This window comes from Python bivittatus, unplaced genomic scaffold (assembly GCF_059951505.1).
Source record: "Python bivittatus isolate LINGU-HERP-01145 unplaced genomic scaffold, Pbiv_v1 ctg000980_np1212, whole genome shotgun sequence".
NCBI lineage: Eukaryota > Metazoa > Chordata > Lepidosauria > Squamata > Pythonidae > Python > Python bivittatus.
Window position 1 is genome coordinate 61,627,310 of NW_028277125.1, and position 8,510 is coordinate 61,635,819.

Here is an 8,510-nt window from a genome sequence, read left to right on the forward strand (position 1 = left end):
AGTTCTTTGGATTTAATAACAACCTTTGAAAAGACCATTATATTTTGTACATATTCCTGTCAGTCAGTCTGTTTTCATGTTTTATAAAATGTATTTTGACATGTATAACGTTCTATTGCTACATGTGTATGGACATGCACAAAGTATGTGTCAAATATCCATATGATGTGTATAGTAAGATGTGCTCTAACTTGCAACTGCAGTGTTTTTGGAATTGTAATGCCTTTAAATTAAAATCTAACATATTTTTAAGATAAAATAGTAAAATTCTTATTCTTGATAACTGTATCATATTCTTTTCTGTTGGTTAAACCATCATAGCAGCCAAAGGGATTAAAATTTGGTAAAGTCTTTCTGAAACGCTGAAATTATCAAATGAAGAGGAATTGGGATTGGAAAGATTTTATCTTAGAAAAGGAAATATGTTTTTCCATATCAGATCTATGATTAGAATCCTGCTTGTAGAATGCTTTTGACAGAGGATGGCTGAAAGTGATTTGTGAAGACATTTCTCTGTGTCCTCAAAGAAGTAGGAGGTCCTCTGGAACAATGTCAGAAATACAGCTTGAGATACAGTAAGAGGGGAATTAGCAAAAATAACCTTGTCTCTCTAACAGAAGCCTCTACAGGATCACACTGTTTCCCACAAGTAGCATACAAGTAGTCCTCGACTTATGACCATTCATTCAGCAACTGTTCGAAATTACGGTGGTGCTGAACAAAGGGACTCATAACTGATCCCTGAAGTTATGGCTCTTACAGAGTCCCTGTGGTCACATGATCAACATTTGGGCACTTGGCAGCCTGCCCTCACTTACAACCACAGGGGTGCTTCACCTCTCCCAACCTATCTTCCCTCCCATCTATGCCCTTTTGGCCCCCTACAGTCCATGGCCCCTGCCACCCTAACTGACCTTTGCTGTCTTCTTGGTCCGGCTGCTGACCAAGCATGCCTGGCCTGGCTCTTCGCGAGGCAGTTGTTGGCCGCACAAGGCTTTCTTCCTCATGAGACCTGGAGAAGATGGCCTCACAAGCCAGCAGCTGCCTTATGAAGGGCCAGGCCAGGCATGCCTTGTCAGCAGCGGGAGCAAGAAGATGGCAAAGGTCAACAGGGGTGGCAGACCACAGGGGGCCAAAAGGGCATAGATGGGGGGGGGAGATGTTTTATATTTTAATGACATTAAACATTTCATTCATTAATACATTGATTGTAATTCCAAACAAATTAAACAAAGGTGATATAATACAGGTATTATAGAGGAGCTGGCTTTTTAGTTATTTCTGAAATTTGCATGATGAAAATTTATTTTTGTACTATGGTTATTCATCAATAGGACACAATGCTGAATAACCACTAAGGCTTTTTTTGGCTGAATAACCACTAGTTATAGCTAATATAACTTCTAGAAATGTGCTATCTAGAAATGGTGATCCGTTCCAGTTTAAAGATATTATTTCTCACTTTCTCCCTCTGACAAATACATGTATCACTTGTTTTCCCAATATTATTTTTCTTCAGTGTTGGAGTTTATGAAAGCTTTTATTGCTTTCATTACAAAAATACCACACTGCAGTTTCCCACCATTAAAAAAAAAACTTTTTTCGTTTCCTATCTATGATAGTGTATTGAGAACATACATTTTTGCTATCAAAATTTAAATGGGTTCCCCTCAAGAGTATTTGTATGACAATCCACTGGGAACTCCTGGATTTATCCTATTCCTATACCTATTTTGAGTCTAGATTCTCGGATGCAAAGACTATTGTTCATCAACTAAATCTTATCCAGCTTCTTTGCTCACCCCATACCAATCCTTCTGTTTCACAACAGTATCAATCAGTCCATCATTTATTTTTTCTCATGTTTTCAGCTGAATCATATATACCAAAGCAATGGTGGAAATTACCATTCCGATGAACTTTTAATAAGTTATGCAATACTTTCCAAGACCATAAGTTATGAAATTCGTATCTTCCTGAGATGTTGCTTGACACTGACAGTGATATTAGTATATAAACTTTAGAACAATCCAAACATTCTTGCTGCTAGAATATGTTGTTCATATTTAGTTCCAGCACTCCCATTTTTCTAAATATGTTATTTGTGAATGTTGAACAAATAATAAAAATGTTTAAGACTGCTAGGAATGGTAAGTTGAAAAAACAAGGGTGGTAGCATTTTCACATTAAAAAATATTATAAAAGGACTCAATTTGCTTTATTTACAGTCAGGTCCAGAAATATTGGGACATCGACACAATTCTAACATCTTTGGCTCTATACACCACCACAATGGATTTGGAATGAAACAAACACAATGTGCCTTAACTGCAGACTGTCAGCTTTAATTTGAGGGTATGTACATCCAACTCAGGTGAACGGTGTAGGAATTACAACAGTTTGCATATGTGCCTCCCACTTGTTAAGGGACCAAAAGTAATGGGACAATTGGCTTCTCAGCTGTTCCATGGCCAGGTGTGTGATATTCCCTCAGTACCCCAGTTACAATGTGCAGATAAAAGGCCCAGAGTTCATTTCAAGTGTGCTATTTGCATTTGGAATCTGCTGCTGTCAACTCTCAAGATGAGATCCAAAGAGCTGTCACTATCAGTGAAGCAAGCCATCATTAGGCTGAAGAAACAAAACAAACCCATCAGAGAGATAGCAAGAACATTAGGCGTGGCCAAAACAACTGTTTGGAACATTCTCAAAAAGAAGGAACGCACCGGTGAGCTCAGCAACACCAAAAGACCCAGGAGACAACGGAAAACAACTGTGGTGGATGACCGAAGAATCTTTTCCCTGGTGAAGAAAACACCCTTCACAACAGTTGGCCAGATCAAGAACACTCTCCAGGAGGTAGGTGTATGTGTGTCAAAGTCAACAATCAAAAGAAGACGTCACCAGAGTGAATACAGAGGGTTCACCACAAGATGTAAACCATTGGTGAGCCTCAAAAACAGGAAGGCCAGATTAGAGTTTGCCAAACGACATCTAAAAAAGCCTTCACAGTTCTGGAACAACATCCTATGGTCAGATGAGACCAAGATCAACTTGTACCAGAGTGATGGGAAGAGAAGAGTATGGAGAAGGAAAGGAAGTGCTCATGATCCTAAGCATACCACCTCATCAGTGAAGCATGGTGGTGGTAGTGTTATGGCGTGGGCATGTATGGCTGCCAATGGAACTGGTTCTCTTGTATTTATTGATGATGTGACTGCTGACAAAAGCAGCAGGATGACTTCTGCAGTGTTTCGGGCAATATTATCTGCTCACATTCAGCCAAATGGTGCAGAACTCATTGGACGGCGCTTCACAGTACAGATGGACAATGACCCAAAGCATACTGCAAAAGCAACCAAAGAGTTTTTGAAGGGACAGAAGTGGAATGTTATGCAATGGCCAAGTCAATCACCTGACCTGAATCCCACTGAGCATGCATTTCACTTGCTGAAGACAAAACTGAAGGGAAAATGCCCCAAGAACAAGCAGGAACTGAAGACGGTTGCAGTAGAGGCCTGGCAGAGCATCACCAGGGATGAAACCCAGCGTCTGGTGATGTCTATGCGTTCCAGGCTTCAGGCTGTGATTGACTGCAACGGATTTGCAACCAAGTATTAAAAAGGGAAAGTTTGCTTTATGATTATTATTCTGTCCCATTACTTTTGGTCCCTTAACAAGTGGGGGGCACATATGCAAACTGTTGTAATTCTTACACCGTTCACCTGAGTTGGATGTACATACCCTCAAATTAAAGCTGACAGTCTGCAGTTAAAGCACATTGTGTTTGTTTCATTCCAAATCCATTGTGGTGGTGTATAGAGCCAAAGATGTTAGAATTGTGTCGATGTCCCAATATTTCTGGACCTGACTGTAATGCCAGTTATTGGGGGTATTATATAGACTTTGCCAAATATCCACGGTAATTGTTACAATTCTAGTTAAAAATTTAACTGGATTTTAATCACAATGCCAGAATAAAAATCAAGATATGGGCCACTATACTACCACCACCACCTACCACCACCCTGATCCATTTGTCTTGAATATTAAATGGGCAAGTAAACTGGACTGTGGAAAAGTGCTTTTAGAAGCTTGATGTTACATTGTAGAAGAATTTGGGGGAAAAAAGCCTAATTTCATAATTGCAAGATAGCCTTCCATAAAACTGCCCTTCAGGATAGAGAATGTAGAATATGGAATGGTGTAATGAACTTGCCACTGGAATCAAAAGTCTGAGACACAGTTAAAATAAATTAGATCTGTTTTATTAAACAAAACAGGGCCTAACACACATAGCTTATAATTATACAAAAGAGACACAGGTGATGCTTACAGCTTTCTTTCAAGCTAATCTCATTAGGCATGTGAAAGCAAAGAGTATGTTAAATAGGAGACAAAACAAACATAATGACATGGACAACATTCCCCTTGTGTCCTGGAGCCAAACTAGACATTCAAGGTATACTGGCCAGGAACTAACACCTCTCCCAAGCTGTATATATTTTATAACCTGTATGTGGCTGTCCAAGTTGTGACTGGCTACAAAGTCTTGACCTCCCATGTATTAATATTTATATATCTTTGAGAATAAATCATGTTAATATTAATTAATTGCAAATGAGCTTATAGAGATGCCAGTATCACCAAATTTACAGTATAGTCACCTTGGTTTGCAATCTGTGGAAGGTCTGGCTCAAACTTTCCTTTTTAGTTTATTCTATGTTTTGGGGTGCAGGTCAGTCTAACTGCATCAGGTACTGAGATGCATAGATCAGAACATATTCTCTAAAAGGTTTGATTATTTGGGGCTATTGCAGTTGAGCAGAAGATCAAATCAAGTTTTATTACAGGCTGAGGTCACAACACTTTGAAACAAATAAAACATCACAGTACCTATAAGTTCATATACTTAAAAATTAAAATATGTAATAATTAAAATAAGAATGTTAGGGATGTTTGTTTGTTTGTTTATTTATTTATTTATTAAATTTGTATGCTGCCCATCTCCCCCAACGGGTGACTCTTAGGATGTTTCTAATTCTTATGCTACAGAGGTCATTATCCTCCACGTTCTAACAGCTAAATATCAACATTTGGTGACATTATAATTCTTACACGTCGAAAAAAACCTACATAAAAATCTGCCTGATCTTGAGTTGCAGCTAGAAGAGGAAAAATAAGTTTGTGCCATAAATCTGAGCAAAATCAGCAATGTAGTAGAAGTGTAGTCTACAGCTGTGTATATGTTTAGTAAAGTGTCTTGCAAGACTGAGTCTAAGTTATAAAGAAGATATCTTATGCAGGGATATCAGAATCAATAGGTGTTTGTAAAGAGAAATGTTGTTAGCTTGATCCATAGTAAAATGCATGATAAAGAATTGAAAGACACTTTAAAATCAACAAATACTGTATAAAGACAACATTTAGCACTGGACATATATTTTTCAACAAGATGTGGAAAACTAAGTAGTGCTCAACTGTTAACTGACTATCTAAAGCCTACTTGTTTTTTCTCTGTTTTTGCTCTTGGATAATCTAATACTCTAGTTTAAGGGCTAGGTACATAGCATACATTTTACTGGTCATGCTGAGTAAACTAATAGGCCTATAATTTGATGGATCATCTCTACTGCCTTTCTTGTAGATTGAAACAATAATGGGGATTAGGCTGCCCTATTTATAAAGGAGAATGCAGCCTAGAACTGCATATTTGTTTTAAATATCTCTGGAGTGATAATTCCATAGTGCCTTCCCTGCCCACAAATACTCTATAATCTTTGGGATTTCACTAGCTGAAAATGAGGAAGGCCATTGATGGATCTGAAATACATACGAGTGTGTCCTGTGAATCATACAAAATGTTCAAATAGATCTCCCAAGGTATTGTGGGTATTATAGCAATCGAAATGGGAAACTGAAATGACCAGCCACCAGCCAAAAATATGGTAGAAGAGAATTATCTTTTGCTCTAATGGTACAAGCCAATTGCTACCACAATTTTAGGGAAATTGTTGCTCTTTTTCTTTCTTTTAATACATTTTTGTCAGATCTTTCAAACCAGCTTAAAATGTGACTGGCATCAAGGAAAGAATTATTCCTGAAACTCCAAAATGAAGAGACGTTTATTTAAATGTAACACATACTTGATCAAACCACAGTCTGCATAGGATTTTTTTAAAATTTGAGATATGATTTCTACTGCTATGCCTTATTTTAATAAGCCTGAAATTCAGTGAAAAGAGAAGCATATATCTCCTGTTTCTGAGTTGTTGCATACTGTGGGTCAGAGCATGCACCTGAAAGCCTTAGGGTACAGAATACCATCAGGAAAAATAAGCCAGATAATGGTAGTCCTGTTTCACCCCTTTAATCTTGATGGAGTGGTGCAGTCTCCTCTAATGAGATTGGATATGGGTAGGCTGCTTTATAAACTAAGAGGCTAGAAAGTTTCCTGAACAAAAAGTCAAAGTGACTAACCATTTTAATGAAGGAAAGATTAGATTTGTGAGACCATCCCACTATATTCCATATATTTATTCTCAACAGTACCGTCATTCAAATTTAGGCGGGTGGGGGGAGGGAAGGGTCTGAGCAAGAAAAGAAGGGAAGAGCTAGAGGAACTGCAAGGGGTCCAAGCAGTATTGCAAAATCTGATGCCCAGAAGGAAGCTATGACTTTTTTGGGGGGGGGGGGGGAGAGAGATGCCTTCCAGTCAGTCTTGACTCCTGGTGACTGCCTGAACATGTATTTTCTTCACAAGATTTCAGAAGTGGCTTGCCATTGCCTCCTTCCTAGGGCTGAGAGAGAGAGAGACTGGCCCAAGGTCACCCAACTGCCTTTGTGCCTAAGCCTGGACTAGAACTCACGGACTTCCAGTTTCTAGCCTGGAGCCTTAACTACTCACCGAACTGGCTCTCCTTGGGGGCGGGGGCAGGAAAACAGAAGTCGCTTTCGGCAGGAATTAAGTAGATGAAGCGAAACAACAGCCCCTCAGTCCCCCCATCCCCTCATCAGCGCGGGCCTTTTGAGAAGCGAAGAAGCCGCTTTCCCTCGCCGGCCTCGACCCTTCCCAAAACGCCTCAGGGGAGGCGTCGCGCAGGAGAGGCATGAAGGGCGAGTCCGTTGCCCGGCGGAGATGAGGAGGATTTCGGTGTCGCTGCGGGACGCGCTTCTCAGCCGCGCAGCCTCAACTTCTGTGGAAGTTCGCCGGGAGCAGCCAGGCAGCCGCGCCACGAGCGGGGGATCCGCGCGGCGCGCGGGAGGGAGAGGGAAAGAGAAAGCGCTCACCCACGCCGTATTTCTCCTCGCGCTTGGTGGGTATCCAACGCGTCATAGCTGAGGGGAGCCCGAGCCCGCCAGCCGTCGGGAAAAGCCGGCGCAGAGAGGCGGGGACTGAGGCGGCGGCGACGCTGCTAAGCCGCCATTTTCCAGTCTCGGTCGCGGCCGCCCCGGGACAAGGAGAAGAAGAAAGTTTGCAGGCAACGGAGGGGTCATGTGGTGCAGGCGGAGCCAGGATTGGGAGGCCCTGCCTGGATAGGAAACCCAGGCAGTCGCTGTGGACGGGCGAGGAGGTTGTCTCGGCGCCGCCGCTAAGCATCCTTCCTCGGGCTGGCAGGGCCCGTTTCCCCTCCTCCGAAAAGTCGCTTCCCCCCCCCCGAGGATGACGCTTCCCGGGCCCGAAACTGCCCCGCGCAGCTTCACCTTTCCGCGCCTTTAGCCACAACTAGCCGCGCTATGCTTTCCCAGGGGATCGGCCTAACGGTGACATGTCATGCCTTCCACCTGTGTATGAAGCAGAAGGGTATGACGCTGCTGCTTTCCTTTTGAAGAAGAGAGTCAGTGTTGGAGCCCATTTTAGTATGGGACTTATCAGAAAGCGTTGTAAAATGACTCATTCTAGGACAAAATAAGTCATTACAATTGTAGATTCCACATGCAGTTCTTCAGATTGGGTTTTGCTTGTGTGGGATTGCCCTTCCAAAGAAGGCAAGGTTGGACACTGGATGAAAGTTGTCCAGAACCGTTGGGTCTAACGTCTTTTTCAGGAGAGGGACACACTACCACCTCATTCAAGGCAGATGGCACCACTCCCTTCAGATGAAGCAGCATTTATCACCTCATGGACCCAACTAGATGCTGCCTCCTGGGAAATTTGGCAGCTGTGGCCAGGAGAGCCATTGCTCAGATTAATCCATTGCCCCAATTGCACCCTTACCTGACCAGGATACCCTTCTCACAGTCATTCGTGCATCAATCACTTTATGTTTGAACTACTGCAATGCACTCTATATTGGGCTGCCCTTGAAAACCACTGGTCCAGAATGTGGCTACATACCTATACCCTCAGTGCAAGCTGTATTGGTTGCTAGTGTGCTTCCAAGTGCTAATCAAGGTCCTGGTGGTAACCTATAAAGCCCTTCGTGGCATAAGTCCTGGTTACTTGAAAGTTACCTTTCTCCCATTTCTTCTGCCCACCTTGTAAGATCCAGCAGGGCGGGCATGCTCCA

The 8,510-nt window shown here is 42.1% G+C and overlaps 1 protein-coding gene across 4 annotated transcripts in view; it reads right to left on the bottom strand.

Moving 5' to 3' along the window:
* CUNH10orf90 (chromosome unknown C10orf90 homolog) overlaps positions 1-7,490 on the bottom strand; it is a 244,980-nt gene extending 237,490 nt beyond the window's left edge. For 3 of the 4 annotated variants that reach the window (XM_088131947.1, XM_088131948.1, XM_088131945.1), the window contains exon 1: positions 6,908-7,490. The gene's annotated coding sequence lies outside the window, so the exon portion shown is untranslated. The remainder of the gene's footprint in view (positions 1-6,907) is intronic. The other variant, XM_088131946.1, reaches the window with a different exon arrangement.
* Positions 7,491-8,510: the final 1,020 nt, after the last annotated feature.